At 30.1% G+C, this 18,765-nt stretch overlaps 1 protein-coding gene across 1 annotated transcript in view; it reads right to left on the bottom strand.

Annotated features, from left to right (window-relative positions):
• LOC113552698 (noggin-2-like) overlaps window positions 1-2,197 on the bottom strand; it is a 37,489-nt gene extending 35,292 nt beyond the window's left edge. Inside the window, exon 1 of the mRNA XM_026955543.1 lies at window positions 1,763-2,197. The gene's annotated coding sequence lies outside the window, so the exon portion shown is untranslated. The remainder of the gene's footprint in view (window positions 1-1,762) is intronic.
• Between the last annotated feature and the right edge of the window lie 16,568 nt (window positions 2,198-18,765).

The following is an 18,765-nucleotide window of genomic DNA, read 5'->3' as shown; positions in this document are numbered from 1 at the left end:
TACCTATGTACCTATAACGTCTGCAAAGTTATCGTTGGAGTGTTATACAGGTATAACGGTGGAAATGATATAATTTATTATTATTTGTTGTGTTTATATTATTATATTTGATCGCGTCGAAGGCGATGGTCGTCATCCGAACTTGCGGAGGGGAAACGAAACTTTCGAATGCTTCGAGTTGCACGTTACGTTATTATTTATAATATAAATCATTATTTGCGACGTCAAACATTTATAATAACATAATAATGTGGCATTTAGTGTTTACGCACGTTAAACGCGAGTTATTCGTGTAAAAATATCGCCTTTTTTTGTTGTTATCGGCGGCGCGCTGCAATTACTCCGCAGTGTCCCGGCTGCTATAATATTATAATAATCTGCAGTAACGCTGCTTTGTAAACAATTTGCAATATATGTGCACGCGTATGTTTGAATCGACGACGCGTCGAAAACCATATATGTACGGAATGCGTGTACTCTGCACCGATACGTGCCATTGTTGTAGTTTGTTTGTCGTTAAAATTGTCTTTGACTCGAGGCAACAATATCAATATATATATATGTACGTATTACTGTATTGAGCACTTCGCGTATAGACACATATAATTTTATATATATTATATATAGACGAAATGTGATTTTTAACGAATCCACCCAACGTCCAAGTTAACTGACCTGATAATACGTCTACATGATATTTTATGAACGGTATACTCGATTACACGTTATCAATGGACGCTGGCGGTGGCTGTAGTAGCCAAAAGGAAAACTGCAGTTTAATATAATAAACACAATATACAAAGATTACTATTGCAGTCTCACAACACGGAACTGTTAAAACTATAACTATACTTATTTTATAAACTATTTATTTTTTATGAATAGTCATATTTCATTCGTTTTAATACTACTCATTGTTGAAATCCATATATAAATATATATACATACTATATACTATTATTACTATTTATATATATGTATATAATATAATATGCTGTATCACATACAGTTTAAGCATTTCAGATAAATAAAATAAAGCATTTTTTCCTTTATAATATACGACCACGTGGGTCTTTAATATTGTATCAGTAAGCTACATAAACCTGTTCGATTTAAAATGCACATATATTTAAAATTAATTTTTAAAATCATGCGTTTAACTTAGTTAGTACACAACGCGCGTCCATTTAAAACGAATCCAATATTACACGAGTTTGTTTATGCTATACTATATCACAGTAAAAAACATTGATTTAAAAATATGTATCTATTATACCTTAACTAATACTTGGGTGTACGAGCGTAGGTGAGAATACGTTTTGTTTACAGTTATCAAACAGATCTAATGTGAGTACTTATATTATATGTTCAAGGTAAACGGTCACTGAACAAATTATTTTGTTTATACCGTTGGCGTCTATACATATTTTTAATTTATTATACTCAACACATAATATAATACAGCTGCTGAACTTTGTAAAATTTTAACACCCTTCCTTAACATTTTAATCATATAATATTAAACAAAACAGGTACATAATATAATACATATTACATCGAGGTAATTTTATTGATAAAACTAAAATTTGGACCTCATATAATTAAATTGGATCAATTGTGTTGTTCAATTATATCGATACTGATTAAATAAACCGTATCGACTATCGATCATATTTTAACTTTAATTTATATAATATGTCATATAATTGAACAAAATAAAATGTTCATCAAACGGGATTAAAAAAAACAATATAAATCGTACCTTTATCGTCGATCGTTGTGACAAATTTGCACAGGGAACATGGTCCGTTGATCCAAAATATACGAAAGTTGAGATTTGGAAAACACACTAGGTCGACGTGCAAGAAATCGTTCGTGTATCCCGTCCGTTTTTTTTTTTTTTAAAGAGAACTCGACAACGAGTATTAATGATAATAATAATTAAGACGATGAAAAAAAAAAACTCGAAACACAGACCGAAATTCCCGTGGACTGCTGCAATTGTTCGGAAACGGATTGACGACGGCGGTAGAGAAGTGGCGGAGAGAGAAAAAAAAAACAAATCCGCCAACAATATTTTAATTTATTTTACCCGTGACGTAAAAAAAAAAAATAAATAAAAAATAAAAGCTCGTAATCCGACTCGTACGAAATACGTTTCCGACCGACCGTGTGGCGTGCGCGTACGTCGTCTGTAAACAGTGTGTGCGCCCCGGGCCGGTGTGCCGTAGTACTCTGGCGCCAGGCGCTCGGCCGGCGGCTCGTCCGCGGTCGGCACAGGTCGGCCGGCCCGTGTCCGCCCCCGCGCCGACTCGGCTCCGCCCCCTCCAGCGCGGGGCCCCCATCGTGGAACATTTTTTTTTCCTGGCAGGCGCCTCCGCCGACATTAATGACAAATATAATAATATAACACCTACCCGTGTCAGTGTGTGTGTGTGTGTGTGTGTGTGTATGTGTGCAGACGATTCCCGAGACGAGAGAGAGATGGTTGTGAGAGTCGGCCAAGCGAGAAAAAGAAGAAGAAAAAAACACACGACCGACACGTTATTATAATCATTATTATTATTATTATTATTATTCAAAACGTTTAACGAGCGTTAAATCGTTGGTTGAAGCCACCAAAGCGAAAACCCGACAACACGAACGAGTATGTGTATGGGCATATATCGTATATGTTATATAATATTGTTATATTATTACAACGTGCAAAGAAAATATGATGGGCATAATCTACAGCTCGAGAGATGCGTTTTTGTTAATGAAGCGAAATAAAATCCGAATAAAATAAAATAGGTATAATATGTATATATATATAATATTAGTAAAACAATAAAAATAATATACAACACTATTATACAGTATGCAACAAAATAAATAATAATAGATAAATACGATATTTACTATTTATATTATGTTAAGTAATACCTATTACATCTAATATTATAAATGAGTTGGAATTACGATCCATCGGTCAGTTTCCCGATAAATCACACGTGCTGTTTTATAATACCTATATCAATATTCTTCGCCTTCTGTGTACACTTTTAAAAACCTTATTTCCGCTTTATTTTGATTGTTATTCGCAATAAACTGCAGTCATACATCATACTATTACTGTTAATTTGTTTGATGTGTAAAACAACTTTACCGGCAACCGTTCTCGTTTTTTTTTTCTTTTTGGTAACACTTAAAAGATCTTTGCAATTTTTTTAATTTTGCCTTCAACTCTTCGAACCCACCTCTGATCATATTGTATGTATATGTTGTTAATTTACATAATCGCTTTGGCTTGTTGTTTAATATGGGCTTTAGTCTCCGTTTTCACTACAATATAGTTTTATTGTAAATTTAATTTGCTTTACTTTTAGATTTGTTTTACTCAAGTTAATTAATTTATAATTTTTTTTCAGTAAGCCCCAAGTCAAATTTGAACTATCAAACATTTTTAAACTTGGATGGTTTTAGTCTTGTTGATGAAAAATCGACATAGATTGCATAATTTTCGTTTTGATTAGAACATACTATCACAATTTATTTATTTTCTTAAACTAATATACCTACGGGTATTATCGCAACCCTTATCATTTTTTTTCATAATACTCGTGTATCCAGTATTTTATTTTCGTGTGCATTTATATACATTTTCTAACGATCATTTAGTGGCATTTGAATAATTATACTATAATATATCATGTATAATTAAGATGATTATTCTTAAGTTATTGGGTTTCATAATACATGTCGATTATATCAAAAAGGATACATTAACCTATTATATAAATTTATTATTGTAAATTAATGTTAGTTTGATTTTTTAAATTTATATTTTGACTGTGAATGCTCATTTTCTTGTTAATTTTTTTTTTTTTTTTTACTGACAGCTATCCCTTACAAGTGAATCATCCATCAATGTATTAATTAGAAATTAATTCATTATGCTTAAAAATCAGGGTTATAACATTAGTTTCTGACTTTCTAACTCCTATAACAATTTATGTATAATCGCCAAATAATTAATTACATATTTTAAATTTTTTAAACGCATTTGATGCGAATAATGTTCTTTGGAATAGTAATAATAAAGAGATAATATATTGTTCAATTTAATTATTTATACAAAAATATTTTAGAAAAATACGTAAAAAAACATGAATGATTCCTATATAATAAGTCATGTATGGCATATATAAATCAATTTTTATATACAAGGAATTAGGTAATAAAAAATGAGTTAAATTAAACCATTAAATTTACTCATGGGTGTTAAGTCATTTAAATAACGTAAAATAATAGATATTTTATATCATAATTTATACCTTTTAAGTATTGTGCAATTTAAGTTACTCTAAACTCATTAATCCTTACAAATAACCACGACATAAAATCCTCTATTTATGAAAAATCGTCATAAAACCATACTGAAAATATCTATGCTATTGCAGTCTAAAGTCCTTTTGACGACATTACGAAAATATAAACGTCAAGATTGAACGCGAATGTTTTGTGAGTTTCCAGATAATATTAAATAATAAAAATAATAATTTACAGTTGATAATTTGCGATTATGGTATTATATTTATATTGTATATTTACACGATGTACCGAAGGATTAAAACTATATTTTAAATATAACACATCAAAATACTCTATGATTAACCTCATTTTAAAATATGTGTGATAGTAAAATCTAGTGTTATATTACTATTGAATTCAGCTTCGTTTTACAATTTAAAAGCGGTTCACTCTAAATAGTAAAAAAATGTAATCTTAAAAATGAACATTAATCTATATCTGTTCATACGACTCTAAACAGAGTACAGACTACAGACTGATATATTATGTTTTGACCTAGTACATAGTAGGTATATCGTATATCTTTATTATAATATGTATAACCTGATAGCGGTAAACAACGTACACTACACGTGAATGTTAATTCGACTTTTTGTGATAATACACGTTAGAAGGACAAAATGTTATGTGTAGGTACGTCGACTAAACTTTGAAACAAGTGCTTAGTTTTTGACGAAATATCTTATAATAATAATATATCATTGTAATATTATTGTGTTATAGTATTTTAATACCCACGCCCGCCCGCGTAGGAAAGCATGTCAAGTAAAAGCCCAACAACACAATTCACATAATGAAGTCTGGTTATTGACCACGTAATCTGCAATAAAATCATATTTATTTTTTACTCTTTATCCTGCTTGGATAATGTCCAAGTATAAAAAATGTGCGCTTACACATAAATATATTATTTCCAATACACTATGTGTCTCGGATAAAGAGAAAAATAATGTCTGGATTTTAATATTATAATATTAAATGTCCTTCTTTAAAAAATAAATAGTACCTATACTTTTTTTATAATAATGTATAAAATACCCTAGTTTTTCTTTCAATAATGATTTTATACAAACTTGGGTTTTTCAAAAATTGTAATTAGGTACCTATATAAAACACTAAACCACTTTGATTTACCTACTTATATTCAATTTTCTGTGTAGTCTTGTGATAATACTATCTTCATTTTGTAATACTGGAACTACTGTATTTTTACTATTAATTTAATTAATGAACAATTCAACCAATGATTTTTTCAAAAATGTTAATGCTTCTAAATCGACATTTTAAAAAGCAAGTAGTTACTGAGTTATAAATTGTTTTTAATATGTATTATGAAGATAGTAATATTATTATAAAACAATTTATTTGTTTAAATAAGAATCGCCTTTTTTCGTGCTAATTATTAAGCAGTCAATTTTTTTTTTAAAAGATTGATATATCTAAATCAAAATTTGTACGAGTAATTTTAAGAGTTGATAATATAATGACTCTTTAAATTTTATAAAATATCTAAATAATTAAAAGTACGATCTTTTAATATATAAGTAAAAATTATTTTGAAATTCCATAAATTAAAATGTATTATTAAAGAAAAAAAACAGAGAAAGTAGGTGTCGAGTTTACCTCGTCATTGAAGTGTAAATCAGTGTAATATATATGTTAATTTTAAATTAAAATAATTAAATGATAAATTATTGCATACAAAAACAATTTTGAGCGAAGACAGTCTGTCACATTGAAAAAAATATTGCTTTATCATAAAAAAAAAAATTGTTAAATAGATAATAAAAGGTAAACACAAACAGAACTAAACTTGTTTATTAGAATAACTTAATAATTTGTTACTCTTTCAAATGTATTACTGTTATTAATAATTGTTTTGTTATAATAATTTTTAAGTGTATTATAATAGTAAAATAATTTATAAATATTCTAGCGTTATGTTTGGTATCATTTACAAGAACTGGTTAGTTCGTAACAAATATTAGTATGCCGTTCAAAAAAAAAAAAAATATGTTTGCTGCTACCTTTATTTTGTAATATATATTTTTTATTGCTATTTGTTTTTTAATGGTATGCTGAATTAATTTTTGCCGAAAACATCGCATTTTAAAATATCATTGTGAGTATAAAATATAATAATATAACATGATAAAAGTTGCAAGTGGCAAGTATCCATGAATAATATTTTTAAATTACCACAAAATATCTAAAATCGTTTATCTTCGTTTAAATATCCAAATTTGAACTAAATCGTCCATAAAAAAACCGTGTTTATTTTTAAATTTTTGTCAATGTATAAAATACTTATGGGCTACTTTGCATTACATTTTCAATCCAAAAATAATTTATTGTTTTGTAAAACTGCAAAATTATTTCTAACATATCGTAATTTTAACAAATGTTTAACTTTGAACATTTATAAAGAAAATCCATGTCTGTGTAACTTTTATATTGTTAAATGGCTATAATAGCATCTTAAAATAAAAGTAATAAAGGTAATACGCAGTTATAATTTTATTATTATCCGTTGGATTTTTAGTAAAATGTAATGAATTTAATAATAATATAGTATAAGTAGTGCATGCATCATTATTTGATTTTTTTTTTTTAAGGAGGAAGGGGGGTCAGGTAGATGATTAAAATCATAGTAAAAAAATGAATTTTAGATACATGTTAAGTATTCGTGGATTATTAAAAGCACTAAAAAAAGGTACCTACTTAATACGATAACATAGTTACAGCGGGTATATAAATTAATATGATGCAATATAATGCATTTCTGAAGCCCGATAATTTTATTTGTTGTGATTTACTTATGAAAATGAAGTGAAAACCAAAACCTATTTTAAAATAATGTTACACAGCATAATGTTAAAATCGTTTTTATTTTTTTACAGTGTTTGTTATACATTTTTTTTTTATTATATAATCAATTTAATGTGTGCAGTACGCATTATTATGTTTCGAAAGTGTCGAAAGTGTTATTAATTTAATCGAAGACATATCGACATCTCGATAATAAGATTTCTGGATTAGAAGTAAATATCATTTAGATATCTCAGACAATATTGTAATAATTAAGTATTATGCAAACCCCATATCATTTTAAACAATTGTTTATAAAATAAGAATAATGGTCATAAATATTAAATACCCAGAAAAGTCCCATGTTGATAATTTTTGAATTTATTATGCAAGACTTGTCATATTATGCTTTTATCAATAGCTATTCATAATATTATTTATCTTTTAAACTGATTGTAGATAAAAAGAAAACAATTTGTTACAATGTATCTGATTAAAATGTAAACACATATTGTAACATATTACGTAGTCTATAATTAATTGTTTTATGTACTCACTTGCAGCAATGCAAGAAACATAATAATATTATGTAAACACTTCGAGTTGGTTTCATTTTTTTTTTTTACATACAATATATTATAATAGCATTTTTTAATGATTCAAATTTTATAAAACAACATTATTGGCTAAGTTCTTATGTTGCGGCGTATCTATTAATATATTATTATTATAAGTATTGGACCGCAGATTAAAGTATATTATCTTACATTTATCAGAACTGAATTTCGCATATTTTTATCTTTCAACACAATATAGATAACTATATAATATTATGTATACTTATACATATTATTATGATAGGTACCAGGTACGTATGCTATAATAAACCTTCACGGATCACATTTTTTTATGTCTGAAAATGAATTTATTTTTCACATTAACGAAAAAAACATTACTCATAACATGCCTACTGTTATACCTACAATGACCATACACCTATAACATATCTATAACGATATTGTACTGAATTGCAATAATAATATGTTTGTCAAGGCGGTAAAATGTGTCCAACTTATTACCAATAAGAAGATTAGAAAAATAAGTTGTTCAATTCAAATATCATAATGCGAGCCGTAGGCGAAGTTGTTTTAATATTTTATCCTCGAGTTTTACGACAAAATAAAACTGTGTCATGTACTATTATTATTATTATTATTTTATTTTTTTTTTGTTAAACAAAAACTCATAGTATTAACAGTCAGCTACAATAAGATAAAATGAAACGTTATTATTATTATATCGAACACGTTGTGGGAAAATTTTAAAGAATATTGGATTTTTTTCAAACGCATAAATTGAGCAAACCCATATATTTTAAAGTATGGTTCTATTATTTGGAGCCCTTATTTTAATTTAGAACGCAAGTCAATTGAATATGTTCTAAAACAGTTCCTAAAATGTGTAGTTTTTTTTTTTAACTAAACCTCCATTTGAGAGTCATATAATTACATAGTTAAATTCGTACATAACTAAATTGGCCTGATCTTGATCACGCGTCCTAAAGCGGTAGGTATTATGTATCATTCCTATACCACGATCTAACCAAATTAACTCTTCGTAATTATAATATCTAGTTTAATATCCCTTTATTCGTCATTTAAGTCTCACAGATCTCATTTGCTTCTATACATTCTATATCATAATTATAATTATAAATCTAATAATTTCGCATTAAACCCAACTCTATTTATGGCTATAACCATAAACAATAAATATTCCTACTTTTATTTATCTAATCCACTAAATTTGATATAAAAATATTTGTATAGACATCACCTAAACTTTTGATATACTGTATTATTTTATATAATACATAATGTTACCATTATATGATATTATTATACTTTTGATTTCTTTATCATATACTAATCATGCGTTTCTCTTGTATATATTTTATTTTGTATCTACTATCCCGTTAGACTCAATTTAAGTATATTATCTGCTTTTACAAAGTTGGCTTCTGCCCGTTTTATTCGAACGAATACATTATTATTAACAACAATAATGCGTGTATTATAAAAATGTCGACGTCGATCGAATTTGTTGATATTGAAATCGATACTTGAAAACTCGAAAAATCTCGAGTGTACCGAAATAATCGTAGCACTGCAGCAGCTGCTCGTTGTAAATGTGCACTGCAGGTATATTATTATGATTCGAGTTAAACGATCCGTATGCCATTTGTAAAAAAAAAAAAAAAATCAAGAGGTTCAAACCCACGTTTTCTATAGAGATTAAATTTCACGCCGACGTCCTGAAATTTCGCTATCAGATTCAATATGTTCAGATGTCTACCACAAGTGTTATTCATAATAACTGATAGAAGAATTTTTCACAGATGTGAAAAAAAAAAAACATAATAGGTATCCGTTGTTTCGATGGAATACGCCATAAATGGGTGACTGCGGTGGCCCACGCGTACCGGCGGTGTTATCCGGCCTGCGTTTTGGTAACATAATATTTTTGAAAACTGGCCTTTAGGTAAGTTTGATTTGTTCATTTTTGACGAGGAGTTTTCTACAACTCATTATACTACGTATGTGCGCACCTATAATAAAAAACATAGCAGAAAAATATTTTTTTCAAATTATACGATATAGGGGTGGAGTAATAATGTCTGACGACTATAAAATTAACAGTTTTATTTTATAACAATTGAACTTCTATTATAAGCGTATAAATATATGTATCTGCATTATTCGCGGATACTGTCCATAAGTACTCAACTGCCTTTACATTGTTTGAGCTACAATATGCAAGAGCATTGCTTGAAAATAATCATAGATATTTTTACTATTTTTCGTGTTCTATATAATATAATATTGTGATATAATGTTATTTCTTAAACATGTAATAAAGTTTTCAACCTAAAAATTATAATATAATATGATATAATATATTAAACATTAATTAATTAAATTATTTCAATATTTCAATATAAACTAAATCTGTGTTTAAATCGTTTTTTTTTCAATTATAAGTTGTGGTTTCCTATAAAAATGATCGAATATTAAATTCAAAAGATTTAATAAAATGTCTAAGTTTCTGGAATTTATTGCACAACCTATATTCATAGTATATTTAAAACTTAAGTGACAACAAAAAATTTAGTTCGATTTTAAGGGGTTTTATATAGGCAATTCAAATGATAATAAAAAAAAAATCTAAAAATGTAAATACTTAAAAGTAACTTTAAGTATTAGATTCACATCTGGACTGTACTATTAAACTGGTATTACTAAAGATATGCATAAAACACTCAGGATAAAATTAGAATGATATAGGTACACATATCAATATATTGTCGTTATTGATAAAAACAAATTTAACCATAAAATAACGAGGAGAATATTACACAATTTGTTTTACGCTGATAGCAGATAGGTATGAGGAAAAAGTGATTCAAGTGTGAAAAAAATGAAAAATAATATTGCAAAGTCAAAACTGACCTCATTTCACGGTGAATATTGTTTTATTGGTTTTTTAACCAGAGCGGTTGTAAAGCCCGCCGGTTCACATGCTATGTCGTATGTCATGTGGTGTCCAAAAGTTGAGCTCGATCTAACAATCCGACAGACGACGTAGCTGTGAACGCGGTTAGGCAGTTTTCAGCAATTCCACCAGTAAAAAAACGAACAGAATTGAAAAAAAAAATAGCGCGTTTCCGTGCACGGATAGTTTGAACGCGTTGTTGCGTGTGTTTTTACCGATCAGTGCCGACACGCTCGATTCGGTGCGTCTAGGCGACTATGATGGTAATATAATATTATGTCCTGAATATAATAAGGTACGTATAGTATTATAATATTATCCATGATTTACAACAACCCCGCCGATGACCACCGCAGACGAATAATTTAAAATTCCGTTTCGTCTTCGTTCGCATCACAATGAACTAATATTAGTATTCCATTATGATATCGAGTCGGCGACATTCGGTATAATCATAATAATATAAAATCGACGTGCGTCCGCCCCGAATAAGACGTATATGCCCACAACAGCCTCGCAGCTCGCTGCTGCTGTATAATAGCCATTTGTGCGTATAATGGGAAAAAAAAAATTCCACGGGGGCAATATAATATATGATTATTATTATTATTGTTAAACACACGCGGACAGACGACCGTTGTTGTGCTAATAAGCCACCTGCGGCGGAGGGGAGGGCATTATTAATATTGTATATCGCCGCCACGGCCGCCGCCGTCGACGTTATCAAAGTATAGACATTATATTGTATAGCAATAGGTAGGTGTATGAGGTGTATATAGGTATATGTGTGTATGCGTGTGACGTGTGTGTGTCCGAGTCGTATAATATATTATAATATTATAATACGCGTATTGTGTGCGCCGCATCGACTACCCCGTCGAATTTCCGGCTTAACGCGCACGCACGCACCACGTTCGTATAATAATAATACAATAAGCGACTCCGTTCTCTTCGGCACGCCGTCGCACCATCACACGGACACGTACGATCGGGTTGTTTATTTTTAATCCCGACGGCAGCATCTGTACAGGGTGTATCTGCGACCATTGTCGACGTACGATTTTCCGATCAATATTTTCGAAATACGATTTCCGATGATAATAATACACGATCGCCCCCGTACACCAGACGGCCACACGCGCGCAAGCTATTGTGATGCAGTTTGTGGCATTTTTCGTTTTATTTTTCAGCTACAAGTGTTGACATTTAAGTGGGAGGCCCGATCTTTGGACCAATTCTGAATACTCCGCGAGTCTTGACCCAATTATATCACCTCACGTGACCGGTTTGGATCAGAATTTTCCTATACAAATCTAAGTCGGTGAACCGAAACTAAAATCTTTGATAGATAATACATTGTACACGGACATCTAAGATGTTGAAATCGAGTTGTATAGTTCTCGGAGCAATCGATATCAAAGTTCAGAAAAATTATCACCTGCAGTTTTAGATGTTAGTGTATATTAATATAACGTCATAACCGCGTAACAATGTATAATGCTATTTGATGACAACGATTAAGAGGTATCTATGAAAGAAATAAAATGATTATCCAATAATCAACTACCTATAATATTATAAGTTCATGGTTTTATGAAAAGACAGATTGCATATAAAAATGATTTTGACATTTAAATATTAATAACCACAAGTATATTAAACATCGTGCCTACACTACCTATTTATAAGTAGAATGTAACAAATAAGATAAATATTATGATTTTAATATCGGCAATCCGTATCGTCGTTGCGAGAGACAGCTGCAACCGCGTGGTACATATTATTGGAACATACAGAACGGGTTGTTAATGAGTGAAGAAAAATAAGAAACTTTGAAACTAATAAAATAAAAAAATGTAGAGTAGATTTTATCGGCGAGTAACTTTTTCTAAGAAACCCTTAGTCTGCTCGGACTATAAAGTTTAGGTGTACACACGAGGACAACGACACGGTCAGACACCCTGTACACGTATACATGCAAGTACGCACAAAATGTTCTACGGGACAGGTATGTGTATAACATTATAACATATTATACAATATACAACCGCGAGTGGTGATGGGTTTTTTTTCTCCTTCTCGCTGTCCTGTGCATACGTGTATCTACGTGTTTAACCACCTGCTGTACAGTCGCGTCCTGGGCCGGCCGGAAAGGAATACAATATATATATATATATACATATACATACATAGGCGTGTAATGTATATAATGTGTAAGATTGCGGTGACGACGGTCGGCGAGCAGTGCATGTGCGTGGCGTGGAATAAAATATAATGTAATATCATTTCCTCGGTGTTCCTTGATCGTGCACAATGTACGAATTTCTATCTCGGTGATCGAAATTCCGTGCGACGGCCCTATACGCTGCTTATAAATATCCATAATAATATGTTATGCGTGTTTATCGTTCGGTGGCGGTTAGTGGTGGTGACGGCGGGCGGTGGTAGTGGTGGTGTCGGAAGAATGCACGGATAATGCACGTAGCCCCCCCCCCCCCCCCGACGTAGGTGCCTATAAGCACTTATATATACGTATAATACACACGATTCCACCCGCGACACTCATCTTTAGTGCGTGTGTACGGTACGTCGAGTCCGCCGATGGATGCTGTGACCGACCGTCTTACGACTTGACGGATCACAAACGTGCGCATTCAGACGACGCACATTATATTATATACATAATAGCCGGGAGTATATAACTATATATATATATATATATATATATATATATATATATATATATATATATAAATGAGGGGAGAAAGGCTCAGGAATGCACGCGCGCGCGCGTGTGTGTGTGTGTGTGACGGGGTCGTAAATCCTAATGGGAAAACTGTTCCAACCACAAAGCGCGTCTTTAAGAACGAATCTTTAATATTTTCACGGCGGTTTCGTCGACCCACACCACACGGTCGTATTAATAGAATGTTGTGTCCAACGTGCGCAACGTATTTATTATTATCAATCACGATATGGGTATGGCAATGCCGACCGATCGCAATATTATTTTTGTTGCGGTTTGTGATATGATATAACCTGTGATATGCATATGCTCTTCAGAGTGATGTGATATTTTATTCAAGGGAGCAAATTAACCGGTTAGGATGTTTGGGTTAAGTTAAACTTTAATTATAATCAAGTTTGGTTACGTGTATTTTTTGGTAGAAATTACATGCTTAACATACTTTCTTACGCTGACGGGTGATACTATTGTACGACATTTTGCTAAAAACAAAACGCTAGTTTCAAATTTTAGTCGGTGGAAATCTATGTTATTAAAATATGTCTCCTATTAATCGTTCCTATCATATGAAAAGTCGAATGTACATTGTGGATCGTTTAAAATTATCGAATTATGAATATTTTAGGATATATCTACAACATGGATCACCAAATGGCGGCCCGCGAACTCATTTTATCCGGCCCGCAGACAAAAAATAATTTACACATATTACGAAAAAATTATAATATGTGTTGTGATTGTAAATTATTATTTTTGTTAAATATTATTGGTTTTTAGATAATGTAAATATGTACTTAGAATTTTGATGGCCCGTGAAAAGTTTTCAGATTCCTAATGTGGGCAATTTGGCTCTTCAAAAATATTAATTGGTGACCCCTGATCTACAATGAACTATACAACCATCGATCAAACACAATATATCAGTCTACCTGCACTCTATTTAGAGATTTATTGGTAGATTATCGTCCATTTTTATCCGCACATAATTTCGCTATTAAAATAGCTACAACTTACGTTTTTTTTTTAACTTAACTAATTTAATTGAACGTTGAAGTGACTCAATTTTTTTCAGTTGATTTAAAATGTATAACTAGCAAGGTAATGTTTAAAATTTTAAAATTTTTGGTTTCATACATTAATTATTATATAGCTACACGGTTTTAAATAAAAATAATCAAATACTATTGGTATGAGTAAAAATACTATAATTATTAATTACTGTTATGTTTCATGATAAAGTAATGTGTAGGCCACAATATAATATGATAACCTTCTTATTAAAAAAAAAAAGGAGTTTACCTTCTTTTAACTGAATTATATTAGTATTTTTTTCCATATTAACTTTAACTAATAGAGTTAATTTATTTTATTTATTAACTATTAATTTCTTACTTAACGATCCTGTTTTAATTTACCTAATTGAAGTAGTTATTTTTATTGCCCATATTTGATTATATATAATATATATATATATATAGTTTATAAATAAATTTTCGTAGAATGGCAATATGATAAACTAAAAAAACGTCAACCTATTTATAGACATTACAAATACATATGGTTGTGCTAAAGGTTGGGAGGAAGAGCCTTCGTCTGATCAATGAAATAACATGATACTTACATAATATAATTTACCGACCAAAAATTGACAAGAAAATAGTGCTCATTTATTCATTACATAGTATATTTTTTAATACAAAAGGTCTTGGAGAAGATCATATCGTGTTAAAATACCATAACGTGTTATTATTGTTATTTAATTTATAAATTAAAGAACGATTTTTGTCTCATAAAAATATATTAAAGGATTTTAGTTAGGTAATTAAAACGCTTAAGAATTCCTTTTGAAAATTATTATTTTCATAGGGTTAAAGTATTCTTTTAATCTATTTATTTGAGATTGAGACTTGAGTTATGCGATTTTATATTAACTGTGATAAATAATAAAAGGTAATAATTATTGGGTGTGATTTATATGTACACGAGTCGCTTGCACGTGGGAGGAGTGTCTCTTAAAAACGTTTAATCTCAGTTTGGCGCTCTTACCAGCTTTGCGGCGGCTACATAATTTAATATGTTTTTCAACAAACATCTTCGTAGCGCCACTGACTTGTTTCTTACACTCTTTTCGACGGTTTTCCGACTTTCCGAGTATAATAATCTTATTGTAAAATGTCGATAAACCACAGCATCACACACAATACATAATATATTATATAATAATTAGGTACCTACACAATATGATATGTATTTATCAAACCCAGTAAACGGTCGGTAATGCACAGTCGTCCGTTTTCATAAACGTAATAAATCGGTTCGTTCGTTAATGTCATCTCATCGTTTACGATATTAAGGTTGAGTGTTTAAGACAGACTCAACTGGCTTTTTATTAAGCGGCAAAAAATGCAGGCAATTTTTACACATCCAAAAATGTATATTATAGTTTATTCTACGTTGATGTATAAATTATATTACATACAGACATACAGTTGTGTGTTATTTTCGAGTTGAGAGAAGCTTGGTGTTGATTTTGCATTCAGTAGTCAAATCACATTGAATTCTGCTATTTTAATTAACCGTAAACAATGCTGGCAAATCTATCAAAAAAAAAAAAAAATAATAATAATAAACAATTCGTGATATACAGAACAGATGTTTAAGCATTATAACTTATGAAAACAGAGTTTCTTCAAGTCCAATCTGACTTGCATAAATATTTCATCTTTGAAATCATTTTTTTTTTATTAAATTTAGACTATTTCGTGGGGTGTGAGAGTTTTTTCTGTGAATTAAAATGTTGTGCTAAAAAGCGCATAGACTCCTTTAACGATTTAGTTATTTTTCTACTCAACAGTAATCACACTCCTTATAAGAAAACGATCAATTTATCATAGTTGTACACATGATATATATTAAAGAATTATATTAGTGCATGGTACATCGTAACAATGTGCGCTGCAACAACATCAAAAAATACAATATATATTTTTTTCCATTACGGCATTTCAAAATATTGTCGTCGTGTCAAAACGAAATGTTTAATAAATAACATAAATCGTATACAACCTATGACTATGACGGTCGGTGGGAGAAAAAAAAAATACTCACATTTTTAATAAATCATTAATCTTCGGTATTCAATACACAAAGACATGTACAATAATATTATACTATAGATTTGTTTGTTTTTTTTATTATTATTATTATTTTTTTTTTTAATAAACACACAACCTTCCAATGACCGACTTTAATTATTATTATTTTTTTTATACGTTCAAATATTTCTTCTGCACACATTTACAACGCAACGTCAAACTATAATGTATAGGTACCTACAATAGATGATTCACCAAGCATTCTCACCACCAGTTTTTGTTTTGTTTTTTTTTTTTCGTGAATGTATATTTTATTTAAAATAATGTGTTTTTGAATTGTGAAGTACACTTAAGAACTGTGTTTTCAAATACTTCAATTTATAAGCTATAATATTTAAAATCTACAGACACATTTATTTAAAAGATAACCTTTATTCATTACTGTTAATTATGATTCGAATAGATTTTATTAAAATATTCATGTATCTAAGTAAAATTCGAACGAGTTGTATTTGAGTTATTTAAATCTGTGAGCTAAACATTATGGGCTTATACTAATAGGACCACCTATGGAATTAATGATGATTTTAAACATAAAGATATTTTTATTGATCTACGTACATTGTACATCATTGTACAATGTACATTTTATAGTTTGTAAATTGTCTACATTTAATATTATATACTATAGGATACCAGACTAACTACTGAATATTAGTGTATAACATCTATTTTGTATTTTTTAATTTTATACTAAATCATTATTATCCTTAGTGTATACACAACTCGGAAACGATGTCGTTAAATTTTGATTTAAATACATTGACGTTTAAAATAAAAAAGTATCTATTTTACGGAAAACAAAAAAATGTTGGTTCCCATTCGAAAGATGAATGTCCTACGGTCATAGGATTATAAGTTTTTAATCCTTTAGATGACAGAAAAAAATCCAAGTGTTTTAAAGTATTGTCTTTAAGTGTAGGTGAAGTGTACCTACCTATACTTAAAATTCCAAAAATAAAAATTTGAATAATAGTATTATTTAAGAATAAAAAGGGGTGAGTATGTCTAGGTGAATCATCCTGTATTATATCGCGGATGATACATTACACATGTTGAACAATATAACAATATCCCGCCACGACACGTATAGAGAATAAAATAAATATAGGTAGGTTTTGCTTGTATACTATATTTTCGAATAATAATTGCCGAACACAATTTTACGACCAGTGATTAAATCGCATTAAAATATTTATGGTTTCTTTTAACGCGCATACACCTATACCTATATTCAATCTTTTAGAAAGTTGTATAAATAGATAATAATGTTATTTAGCAAAGTTTAATGATCGAGTAGGCGTATACGGTTTTTATATCAATTTAAGACGGCATTAGGGATAAGCATATTAAGTTACCCACCGAGAATAAATGTTTTTATATTATATATTTATTTTACAATAATATTAAAACCCGTAATTACGCGTACGATAATATTAACAGCTATGACGGAATAATTGAAGGGAAATGCGTAGTCGCTGAAAATAAATAAAAATGTAAAGTATATAACATAATGTACGTATAACATGCCTACGCACGCACTAGTTATTAGTTTATTTATATAAAAAAAAAATCAAATGATTAAGTTTTCGAATCACGGGAGATCGATCGAATCGGCAGTAAAAAAAAAAAAAAAAAATACCTATAGGTGTGTACTGTGTAGTGCTCGCACAAACAATACCATGGTATAGAGTGAAACTTCAACACTACAAAACCTCAACTGACGACAAAAAGAATTACATAAATTTGGTTCTAATTTTGTTTTGATTCTGTAAAATATACTTTGTAGAGCAGAAATTTTCATCGTACGTGGATGTGTTTCATTGTATGAAATAACAATAATAATATTATAATGCGACAGATAAAACGCACCGGAAAAAGACGTTATGGCTGTACAGCACAGTCATTGTTCGGGGAAGGTAAACTCGCGCGTTTCTTTTTCGCCTCCACACTCGCAGCAAACACGTGTCGCGTCAGTATGCGTAGTACAGTTGGATAGGTAGGTAGGTAGGTAGGTAGGCACAGTCGTACTCTGCCAATAGGGTCGTCGGTGGTTAAGGGTCTGAAACTATATTTTGTTTGACGAGGTGGGGAATTAGGATGTTCGGGGGACGTCGAACTGTCTGTCGAACAGTTTTACGTTAACCTGCT

The sequence above is a fragment of the Rhopalosiphum maidis genome, chromosome 2 (genome assembly GCF_003676215.2).
Source record: "Rhopalosiphum maidis isolate BTI-1 chromosome 2, ASM367621v3, whole genome shotgun sequence".
Lineage (NCBI taxonomy): Eukaryota > Metazoa > Arthropoda > Insecta > Hemiptera > Aphididae > Rhopalosiphum > Rhopalosiphum maidis.
Note: the sequence above shows the minus strand (reverse complement) of the source record. Positions and strands in the feature narration are given on the sequence as shown.